General features: G+C 48.6%; 1 long non-coding RNA gene across 2 annotated transcripts; it reads left to right on the top strand.

Moving 5' to 3' along the window:
- The first annotated feature begins 455 nt into the window (after window positions 1-455).
- LOC134409510 (uncharacterized) lies at window positions 456-3,273 on the top strand. 2 transcript variants are annotated; one of them, XR_010026191.1, is made up of 2 exons: window positions 456-570; window positions 2,520-3,273. It is a non-coding gene; the product is annotated as an uncharacterized LOC134409510 (long non-coding RNA). The 2 variants fall into 2 exon arrangements; XR_010026190.1 differs by lacking the exon at window positions 456-570 and adding an exon at window positions 2,127-2,276.
- The last annotated feature ends 7,847 nt before the right edge of the window (window positions 3,274-11,120 follow it).

Below are 11,120 nucleotides of genomic sequence, written 5' to 3'. Positions count from 1 at the left end.
CAAAATAACCGCCCCAGTCCCGGCATTCCCACGACATGTTGCCCCGTGCTACCGAACTCTCCGTCACTTGCCCATGCCCTCACCCTTGAAGGCAGGGGTGGGCAACCTCTGGCCCTCCAGGTGTATTTGGCCTACAGTTCCCCTCCCTCCGCCTTAGCCAGCAGAGCCAGTGATGAGGGACGGCAGGACTTGGAGACCTGGATATCTGCTGGAGGACCACAAGTTGCCCCACCCCCGTCTTAAGGGCAGGTTTTTCTTGCCACCTTTACGCTCCTTCACAAGCGACTGTGAGGCCTGGCGTTGCTGTTGGAGGGCTCTGCTCAGCGCCAGAGCTCACTTGCCCTGAGGATTGGCGCTGGCCAGGTCCCAAGCCACGCGCTGCCTTCACTCTCCGCCCCTCCCTCTTTGGCAGAGCGGGACCCTCAAGCCGGCGCTGCTGGACTACATCACCAGGAGACAGCGAGAAGCACAACATGATCGCCCTCTGCTTCAGCATGTGCCGGGAGATTGGGGAGAACCACGAGGCGGCAGCCAAGGTCCAGCTGAAGCTCATTGAATCCCAGCCTTGGGGTAAATTGCCGCTCGTCCCGGGGAGCCCCGGGCGGGAGCCACCCGGACCTGGAAACGGTGGGATGTCTGAGGTGTTCGATCTCAGGTGGAGGAGGAGGACGTGCCGTGGGGGTGGGTTTGAGGGGGTGGGGTGGGATGGGGGAGCGTGTGTCCCCTGACACAGAGTAGGTCCCCTGACACAGAGCAGGCGGCATCGCTGCCCACCGTGGTCATACAATCAAGAGTCAGGGGAGACCTGGAGCATAAACACTGACTCTTGTGGCTGCATTTCTACCCACACAGGATGCGAAGAGGTGCGAGAACCTCTGGGCATACGCTCATGCTTTACGCTCTGCCTAGTCCTTTTGCACACAGCCACCCTGGGCTCACCCATTTGAATTGGCCCGTCGGAGCCAAGCAATGGTAGACCACTACGCCAGAGAACTATTCCTATCGGTAAAGCATTAGCATTAGTGAAGGTCAGTGACCCTCCATCCAGGATTTGCAGAAGAACTCCCATTGTGTCTGAAGGGGAGAACTAGCTCAGGCCCTCGTTGTTACTTTCAGCTTTGCATGCTGCACCTTTGGTGGTGGGGAAAAACCCTCCTATTTGCAGCTCCAAATCACAGTCTGCTCTGCCCATGCAAATCCAAACCTGGTGTCCGGTATGTATCCAGTTGCCCTGTTGCAGCCTTCCCAACCTGGTGCTGTCCAGATGGTTTGGACTACAGCTCCCACTGACCATTTCTGACCATTGCCCATGCTGGCTGGGGCTGGTGACAGTTAGTCCAAAGATCTGGAGCGCAACAGGTTGGGAATAATGATAATTTTATTTCTTACCTGCCTCTCCGTTTGGATCAAGGTGGGGAACAACAGTAAGTATAAAATACTGATTAAAAACATAGTATACACTGTTAAAACATCCTAAAAACATCCTAAGACTCCACTGGATATGCCTGAGATCCGTCTTTATAGCTTTCTTAAATGCTAAAAGACTGTTAAGTTGACGAATCTCCTCCGGCAGGCCATGCCACAGTCTGGGAGAAGCAGAAGAGGTCCTCTGGGTAATACATGTCAGCCTAATTTTGGCTCGCTGATGGAAATTCTTCCCAGAGAACCTGAGTGTGCGAGGTGGATTGTACAGGCGAAGGTGACCCCGCAGGTAGCCTGGACCCAAACCAAGGCTGTCCTGTTGCAGATCAACCTGAGCCAGAAGAGCCTGCTGGAATGTGCCATGTCCCTGCCCAGGTTCTACCCGGTGACGAAGAGGACAGGAGAGCTTTCACCATCGGGAACAGCTTACAGCTATTGTTGGATCTTGAGTATTTTTCCTTGCAAGAGCTTGATTGGAGCTCGGTCCTGTTGTGGGCCCAGACACTTTCCTTGTTCTTTCTGAGAGCCTGGCTACTTTTCATGCTGTGAATGTGACATGCAGTCAGGATCTCAGTACGATGGACAGAGAGCCTTAGGGGGCAGAGTCCTTTTGTTGGCAGGGGGCAGCGTGCAGCTCCTAGCATGCTCCTGCTCCTGCTCCAACTGGGATCTCTTCCCTCTCCACTCCCAATCTCTCGCTAGGCGGCAGTCGTGGCTGAGGCCTATGACTTCGTTCCGGACTGGGCTGAAGTCCTGTATCAGCAAGTGATTGTAAAGGAGGACTTCAGCTACCTGGAGGAGTGCAAGCAGCGTGGCCTGCTCAAGGCGAGCACCTTTGAGGAAATGGCCCAGGAGTAAGTCCTCTGCAACCAAGTGAACCATTTGAAGCCCAATTCTCCAGTGGGGAGACTTCTCCCAAATCAGGTTTTCTGTATCATTGGGACACTGGCTTCATGTCTTCAAGTCCTTTAGAGTACGTACTGAAAGGGGGTAGATCTCATTCTTTCAGCACTAGGTTGAACTAATGGAGAGGCTGGCTGTAGGATGAAAGCAGAGGGGGTGAGGACATCTGTTAACAGTATGACCATCTCTTTCAGGTTCAAGCAGCGTGCAGGCAATGAACCGGCTCTAAAAAACCTGAAGAAGCTGTTGACCTATTGTGATGATATCGATGTGTATTACAAGCTAGCTTATGACAACCAGTTCTACGACGTAGTGAACATGCTTCTGAAGGATTTCCACATTGGCAAGAACACACGTGAAATAATAAAATGGTTCTTTGCTTTCTGACCTACATTGATAGTGGAGGAATGTCTCAAAGGTGCAAAGGTGATCTTAGGACTTTGCACTGCTTTTAGGTCTAACTTTTGTGTCATTAAACTTTATTACTAAATTTATTATTCGGGTTATGAACGGAACAGCGGAGTCTTAAAAGACAGAGGCTACAATCCTGTTGTAGAACTCAGTTAAATTTTACTGATCGTATTGCTTCGTGACTCCTCTGTCTCAAAGTTACATTTCTCCCAAATCATTTTAAATTCCTTTTACTGTATAGTGGTTAAAACTACTGTTAAGCCAAGAGCAAGTAACACATTGGCCAAATGTCAACGCCAGATTAAGGTTGTCTCTGGCCAGTGCAGTGTTGAAGTCCAGCGCGCATGCAACATTTACACATGCGCACCCTTCAGCCCTTATTTGCCAACCGTGAAATTCCCCCAGCAATTCATCTCAGATACAAGGGAATTGAAATAACACTTTTTCCAAGGAGATACAACAGAAAGATATCATGTAATTTTGTTTTATTTAACGGCTGTAGCTCTCAAGCGTGTTAAATTAAATTGCTATAACAAAGTCAGAGGTGTGGCCTTTCTTGTTGCTGTTCTCGTTCTGCTTTTACATATCTGTGGTTGGCTTATCTCAGCACAGCTACAATCCACAGAAAATGTGCGTAAGTGGGAGCCCAGCTGCCCCTGGCATCGCTACATCGCCTCTGAGCTCCATCTTCCTCCCCTGCATAGTTCAGCTGTTTCATGCAAGGCTTTCACAGCAGATCACTCTAGGACCTGCCAAAAATGCCTCTCCAAGGCAGGCTTGCCTCTGGTGCGGATGTGATATTTACTCTGCACATGATCCCACCCCCATCCTGTCCTCTGAGTTTGAGCCAGAATCTGTTGGGAGCCGGAAGCCTCCTACCACTACTAGCACCACAACCAGCAAGAGCGTGGAGAGCGGCACTTCCAGGGATTGGCCCACAATGGTGGAGTTCCAGTCATGTCGTGAGTCGCCAAGGGCTGGGAATGAAGTCTTTGGAGACGTTTCTGAGCTGTCTGCTTGCTTCGGGGGGTGGAGTGGGGTGGGCCACGGAATGAGTCCACCTCTTCAGTTGGTGCTGGGACCTGTGCATGTGTCATCCCGTGAGGGCTGCCTCCAGTGAGATGGCTCATAATTGGAATGGCAATATTCAAAGAACTGGGTATGTTGGCCTTGAGAAGAGAAAGATGAGGAGGGTTAGATAGCACTTTTCAAGTACCTAAAGCATTGTCACACAAAGGAGGCCAAAACATGTTCTCTGTCATCCAAGTGCGGATTCTATTTATTATTTATTTTATTTATTACATTTTTATACCGCCCAATAGCCGAAGCTCTCTGGGCGGTTCACAAAAATTAAAACCACAGTAAAACACCCAACAGGTTAAAACACAAATACGAAATACAGTATAAAAAGGATTCTGGCTGAATAACAGGGAAATTTCTCTACTGGTTAGAGCAGTCAGAGAAGGGAACCAACTGTCTTGGGAGGCAATGGGCTCCCTATCACTGGAGTAGTCAACCAGAGACTGGACCACCATCTGGCAGCGATGCTCTAAGAGGGATTCCTGCACTGGCGCTGAGGAGTGGGTCGAACGCCCTGGCCTAGAAAGCCCCTTCCAGTTCTATGATGCAGCCTGGGGAATGAACTAGGGCGTGGCAGTGTTGGGCCTCAGTGGAGGGCCCCCAGAGCCACCGCCCCCCCCAGCCCTCCCTATGTATTCTATTTTTAATTTGACCAATAACAGGTGTTCTTTGGGCAGATTACAAACAGAATAAAATATAATGCAGAAAACAAAGGGTGTAGGAATCAATCTTTTTAAAATATATAAAACTAAAATCTAGCCATAAAATCTAAAAACTAAACTCTAAAATGGCTGTGAGAAAAGAAATGTCTTTGCCTGGTGCCAAAAAGATAACAATGTAGGTCCCAGGCGAACCCATTCCCCAAATCGGAAGGCCTCTGCCTCACTTGTAGCCTCCCGTCCCGCCTCCTTTGTCAGGGGCATTTTTAGAAATGCCTCCGAAGAGGACTGAAGGGTCTGAGTAGGTACATACGGGAGAACACTTTGCTTTAGAAATGGGGGTGCAGGGGTGCAGCTGGTGTTCAAGCTATGCAATCTGTCTGCATTTAGTTCTGAGTATCAGCTGAATTTAATATTTTTAAAAAAATGGTGTATCAAGCATTTGTTTCTTTATCCTAGCAACCATCGAGAGAGTCCTAGATACAACCTGAAACCATCACAGTACTTGATAGAGGCTGATTTTGACTGGCTCCTCCACAGGACCATTTCTGCTCAGGAGAGGTGCTGCCTCTCCACAGGGCCGGTGCTACCATAGAGGCCACTCAGGTGGCCACCTAGAGCGCCAAGCTAAGAGGGGCGCCGGGCCCAGCGCAGCACTCACGCGTGTTGGCTGTGAGCCGGCCTGGCCTGAGGATTCAGTTGGGCCTGGGCGGGCGAGATGGCGCCCTGCGCCCGCCCAGCTGAAGCAAAGCCAGGGACACTGGGGTGGAGGTGGAGGTGGAGTGGCTCCACGTTCAGACTTCCAGAACGCGCCCGGAAGAGAGAGAGAGAGAGAGAGAGAGAGAGAGAGAGAGAGAGAATGTATGGGTGAATGGGGTGCATGGGGTCTTTGAGTGAATGTGTGTGTTCATGCGTGTGTTTGTTTGGAGTGAGTGATGCTGAGTGCGTGTGTGCGTGTGCGTGTGAGTTGGGGGGGATGATTTTGAGATGATATTCCTATTAAATAATGCATTTTAGACCCATAGACGTTCCTTTCCAATTTGTTTGCTATAATTGGCATGACGTATTTCTTGCACTTTAAAATCAATGTAGCAGTTTCAAGTTTTGTGCTTCTTATTTTTTCCAGGAAACATATATTCTTAAAAATCAAAGTTGGCAGTGTGTGTGTGTGTGTGTGTGTGTGTGTGTGTGTGAAAGTAGCTCACCTTGCCTAGGGCGCAAAATAGTCTGGCACCGGCCCTGCCTCTCCATGTAAAGAAAAGAAATGGAAAGACCCAGGATAAAACCAGCCAGTGTAGAGGCCCCTCCCTGAAAGAGGGAGCAGAAACAGCAGAACAGTTCTGGGAAGAAATGGTCATGTCGAGAAGCCCTAAAGAAGCCCTGAATTCCACACTAAGTTGTTACTGGAGTTCCTGAATCTTCACCTTTAGTGGGGAGGTGGAAAGTCTCTCACAAATCACCTAATACGATGATTCGCATAATGAAACTTTTATGTTTGGTGCCACCACTCAGGCTTAAGATTGGAAACCACTGCGTCCAATATCACTATGCAATACTCTGGATGTCCCCATGCAGTAGACTCACCACTTCCATCCTATCTAGTCCAGCTGTAATTGATAGGAGAGAGAACAGTGGTGCTTAAAGACATCCTAAAGACATCCTGACAACTGAAGGAATACGTCCATTGTGCTAAAAGCAGATTGGGAGGGCTCCTCCCCCAGCCGTTGCCTTCATCCTCCATTGTGAACCCTAAAAGTTCTGTTTGTTTTTCAAGTTAGCTAAGACAATAAAGGTGTGGCAAAGCCTGTCCTTGTCAGTATCTGCTCTTAACTCATAAACCATCGCCAGGGCTAGCCAATTTCCAGTGCACCCCCAGATTGCCTCCCACCTATACTAGTGGTGAGTCTGAATAGACACCCTTTATGGAGGCCAAGAAGACCCTCCCACCCCACCCCACCTGTGCCAATCGGGACCTCTGAAAGGGCCTCTTAAGAGGCCATTTCATATGTCCCGATTGGCACGGGTGGGGGGAGCAGTCATCTTCGAATCCAGGACGCTGGGGTTGGGGGGCGGCTTCAGAACAGCGTGCCTGCCTAGGGCGCAAAATAGATTGGCCCTGGCCCTGGGTACATTAGTGTATGGGATGTAGCAAACTCTGGTACATTAGAGAAACATCTTTATTCTGTTATTGGTTTCTCTTTTGAAAGGGAGATAATGACCTAAATCCAATTGCTACTCCCAACTGGAGTCGACACAGTGAATCAATGGGAACTTGGCAAGTCCATACTTATCTTCGTTCCATTGCTTCACTGAGTCTGCTCATGTGAGGACTAGCAACTGGACTGGTGATCTGACCTATTTCTGTAATAGCCAGAAGTGCAGAATGCAATACTGCAGGACCTAGAGTTCAGCCAACTAGGAATCAGATCTTTTCTAGGAGTGAAAGAGAGAGACGGTATTTTAAAAACTGTAAAAAAAAAAAAACCACACACAATGTGTTTTACATTTTGAGATGGTGTCAAAAGGCGTGCCTCAGGTAGTACGAGGTTGAGAACTAGAGCTCCATATGGAACTGTTCAACATCTGCACACAACATAATTATCTCCAGTTAGAAAGATGAAAATGGAAACAGCCTTCACAAAGTTTGAGGGAAGCCTTTAGAACAAGGAGTCGCAGAGCTGACTCAAGTATGCGGGCACCAAACGTGATCTTGAATGGAGTAGTGAGCACTAACGGAATCAAAGAAGAGCCACGCTGTTCTAGATTAAACCCAGAACGGGAGATGGTTTAAGACCACCATGAATCTCACCAGGTTTGCATATTCTCCCAATATCCATCACACAGAAAAAATAGAGACATAGCACTTACTTGGGCACGAAATCCTGGTTTGACCGGGCTTGCACAACTTCCTGTAGGCCATCTTTGTCGCGGGATTTAGAAGGGTGCATTCTTTGCAAAGGTTTTGGACGAAGTCTGACTGCAGGGCAAAGGGTCATCTTGTGGGGAGTGGCCGTAGTCAATGCCTTCACGGCAGCTGAATTCGTTCTCTGAAAAAAGACACATGCGATGCAAACTTGAGGCGACTGCCCTGGCAGATTCAGGACTAGCCATTAATGCTTGCCCCATGTCCGAGATAAGCGTGTTCGGTGCCGGCTGAGCGCTTTCAAGGGGATTCCTTTTAGCTGGTAATCTTATAGTGTAGGAAGCCATCTTGGCCATGTGAGTGAACAAAGTGTGCTAACTGGTTGCTGTCCGGGAACAGATGAGGCTACTATTAACTTCTCAGGGATTATTCTCTTCCCAGCCTTCACGCTGCTCTATGGCCAATACAGTTGTCTTTCTAAATGACAGATATGCAGAGCTGCCATGTCATTTTTACTTCACAAACATTCAGGAGCGTCTGTTCATTCTCCTGCTTCCGTCTGGGTACTACAGGGCAATGGCAAACCTGGTTTTCAAAACTGGCCCTGCAGTCTGCCAGCACTTCACACAGTGGGGATACGGAAGCAGAGAACTCACCAGCTGAAGCACACCCAAAGAGGCAAAGCCGGGGGGTGGGGTGTCACGACGCTAGGGGCACTGCTTGTAAGCCCAGAATTACTGTGGACATCAGCCCAAATCCACTAAAATGGCAACCAGCCTGTGGAAGCAATCCTCCCTCCGCACTTTTGGAGTCTGCTTTAAAATCTTATAGGCCATCGCTTGTCATTTGGGCCAGCTCTTCCATGGATGGAATGGTATAGTATCCAATTCGTGTTAAAATGATTTTAACACGAAACAAAAGCTATGACTAATTTTGCAAATCAGAAAAGACCTTTTGGCTATGACTAAGAGAAGACAAAATCCAGCCTATCAAGTTACGATAGTTGCTTGCAGACAGTCTCTGAAGATTGTAGTCAACAAAACGAGCATGTTTTCTAAACCCTGTGAAGCGATCCTCCCTCCGCACTTTTGGAGTCTGCTTTAAAATCTTACAGGCCATAAGGAAAAGGAGTAGATGCTAGAGCTTCAGCATGGGAGCTCCTTTGATCTATTCACAAGCAACGGGGTTTACCTTGAATACCAACGAACCAGTTTCGGGCCGGTACTCCAGGAACTGGACACCACATTTCCGACAGTAGGCCTCTAAGGTATTTTCATATTTCAATTTTGCAAGCTGGCTTGGGCTCTTTATCAAGCCACCTGAGGTTTTGTCAGTGGGCCAGTATTCATCCAACGTAATTTCGGCTCGCCTGTTAAAAAAACAGAGGGTTGGAGACCTGGAACGCAAATACACCTGCAATTAAACTTCACGAACGGGAGCTCTGCATTACCGATTTAAACCTTGCCCGAAGGGTGGAGCCAATCTGGCATCTGGGTAGATGACAACGTATTTCCTGCAGATGCCCACAATCTCATCTAGGTTCAAGTTGGTCAGGTTGACTTCGCCTTCGAAGTAGATTGAGCCATAGCCTAGATAGAAGACGATGATTAGCACGGGGTCAGCCCAAACTGGATGGCTGCGACGATACACCAAAATCATCCTGCGCACACAGCTACATGTGTCTTAGAAATGTAGTGTAAGCATGTGCCAGAGGTCAGCCTTGGAGCAAGCAAAGTGATGAAAGAGGAGAGTGCTTCTGAGAACATGCAGAGGGCCTTTTACACCTCAATAAGCACTGGTGCAGCTAGGTAATTTTAGACATTAATTTTAAATTAATGAAGATGAAGGTAAATTAAGGTGCTGTGGGGTAAATCTTTTGCAACCACTAGGCAAAACTAGAATCATAGAATAGTAGAGTGGAAGGGGCCTATAAAGCCATGGAGTCCAACCCCCTACTCAATGCAGGAGCCCACTTTAAAGCATACACGAGAACATAAGAACATAAGAATTGCCAGGCTGGATCAGACCCAGGGTCCATCCTCACCTTTCCGGCCAATGGTGAAATTGGTCACAATGCACTCTCCTTGGTCGCTTGTCATTTGGGCCAGCTCTTCCATGGATGGAATGGTATAGTATCCAATTCGTGTTAAAATGATTCCTGAAAGACCCAAAACCTGGTTGAAGGCCACTCTTTTCAGGAACTTCAAAAACACATGCAGTGATTCAGTGATAGCGCAAATTAACAAAACAGTCAACCACAGAGAACTTCAACATTTTCACACTAAAGAGCGTGAACATGGCTTGAGGAAGAGCTTATGAAGCAAGTGGGGGCACCTTAGGGCTTCTCCACACAGAGGCTTTTCATCCTGCGATTTCTACTGGGCCTTCTGCTTCCGGATTCTTTGCTGGATTGATTGGCCCATTACATGCATTTCCCTCTGCCCTTCCTTCCCCCTCTCCCCGTTAATCTGCGAGAGAAGAAATCTGCCCAGAACAACAAAGACCGAGAAAGCCTGATGCAGCAAAAAGCAGGTCCCCACTATACTCTACTGGCAAGCAGGATGGGATGATTCAGACAAGCACGTTCCATGATGGCCGTCAATCCAAGGGGCCCTTTTCCAGAGCCCTCTGGGCCTTTTGAAAAAGACCTGCGAAGCGCTGAGATCTACACTGTTTGGATCATGAGTCGCCACAACCCGGTTGAGTATTAAGAAAAGCAGGTCAAGGCTGTAAAATTCAGTGAAACCCTCATGAGGTTTATCTATTTAGGGAAAGGCCACTTGAATCAGGACTCTCCGTGTAAAAGGCAGCAGGCAGAGAAAACAGCCCTCCCCGGCTCTCCACCATGGCCAGGTTTTCCAGTCTGGACACGAGAGAAAAGAGCTGGATCACCAGCAATAGGAACGCAACTTCACCTGCTGGATGCACATGATATACATCTTCTCCATCCTCCTCACTGTCATGCTGTAGGGACTCCTCATCACAGAAGGCCTCCTCACTGCCCCCAACTCTACAAGCTTCCGAAGCACAGCGCTCAGCACTCGGAGAATCTCTGCTTTCAAAAGAAAAAGTTTCTAGTCCTTAAGCTGGCTAAGGGTAGACTTGATAGTCTCTGGGCCGTGCCCGGCAAGATCTCAGAAGCCAGAGCAGGGCCTGTGCAGGATTTCTAGTGATAGTGGATTCTTTGCCCCTCTGCGTAACGAGAAGGCTTGCGGAATTCAAGTACAGTACTGCTATTTCAGGCATTCCAAATAGCGCCGTATCTTCTTTCCCCATCTGCACTCTAGAAAGGTTGCAGAATTCAAGTAACCACAGCTGACTTTTGGACTGTTTTCCCATGACTTATGCAAAACCCTGTAATTATGCTTGGTAACAGCTATCATTCCCTGAGAGGATTCAGCCCACTCACAATGGGGGATTTGGGGGGAGATTCTAGGGAATGGGTGTACTTGTGGTTGTACATATTCACTGGGCTCCCACGAAAGCACAGCCTCGGATCAATGTGCTGCTAAGGAGCTGGAACACTCCAAGGCACCCAACAGGCCTTGCCCTTCACATCTTACTCTGCAACGCTTTGAGGAGGCTCCCAAGCAGCAGCCCTCAGGATGGTATCAGTGACAGAAGGCAAGACAGACGGCTTTCCAGTGGAAGCGTTACCATTACGACACACGTGGCTCTCGTATTTCTTTCTGCTGTGCAAGCTCCACACACACAACATGGAACTTGGCACAGCATTGCTAGCACCACGGCTACAACAGAGGAGATTTGCAGATGCTTCAAGC

This window comes from Elgaria multicarinata, chromosome 16 (genome assembly GCF_023053635.1).
Source record: "Elgaria multicarinata webbii isolate HBS135686 ecotype San Diego chromosome 16, rElgMul1.1.pri, whole genome shotgun sequence".
NCBI lineage: Eukaryota > Metazoa > Chordata > Lepidosauria > Squamata > Anguidae > Elgaria > Elgaria multicarinata.
The sequence above is the reverse complement of the archived record's forward strand: the minus strand, read 5'-3'. Positions and strand labels throughout refer to the sequence as shown.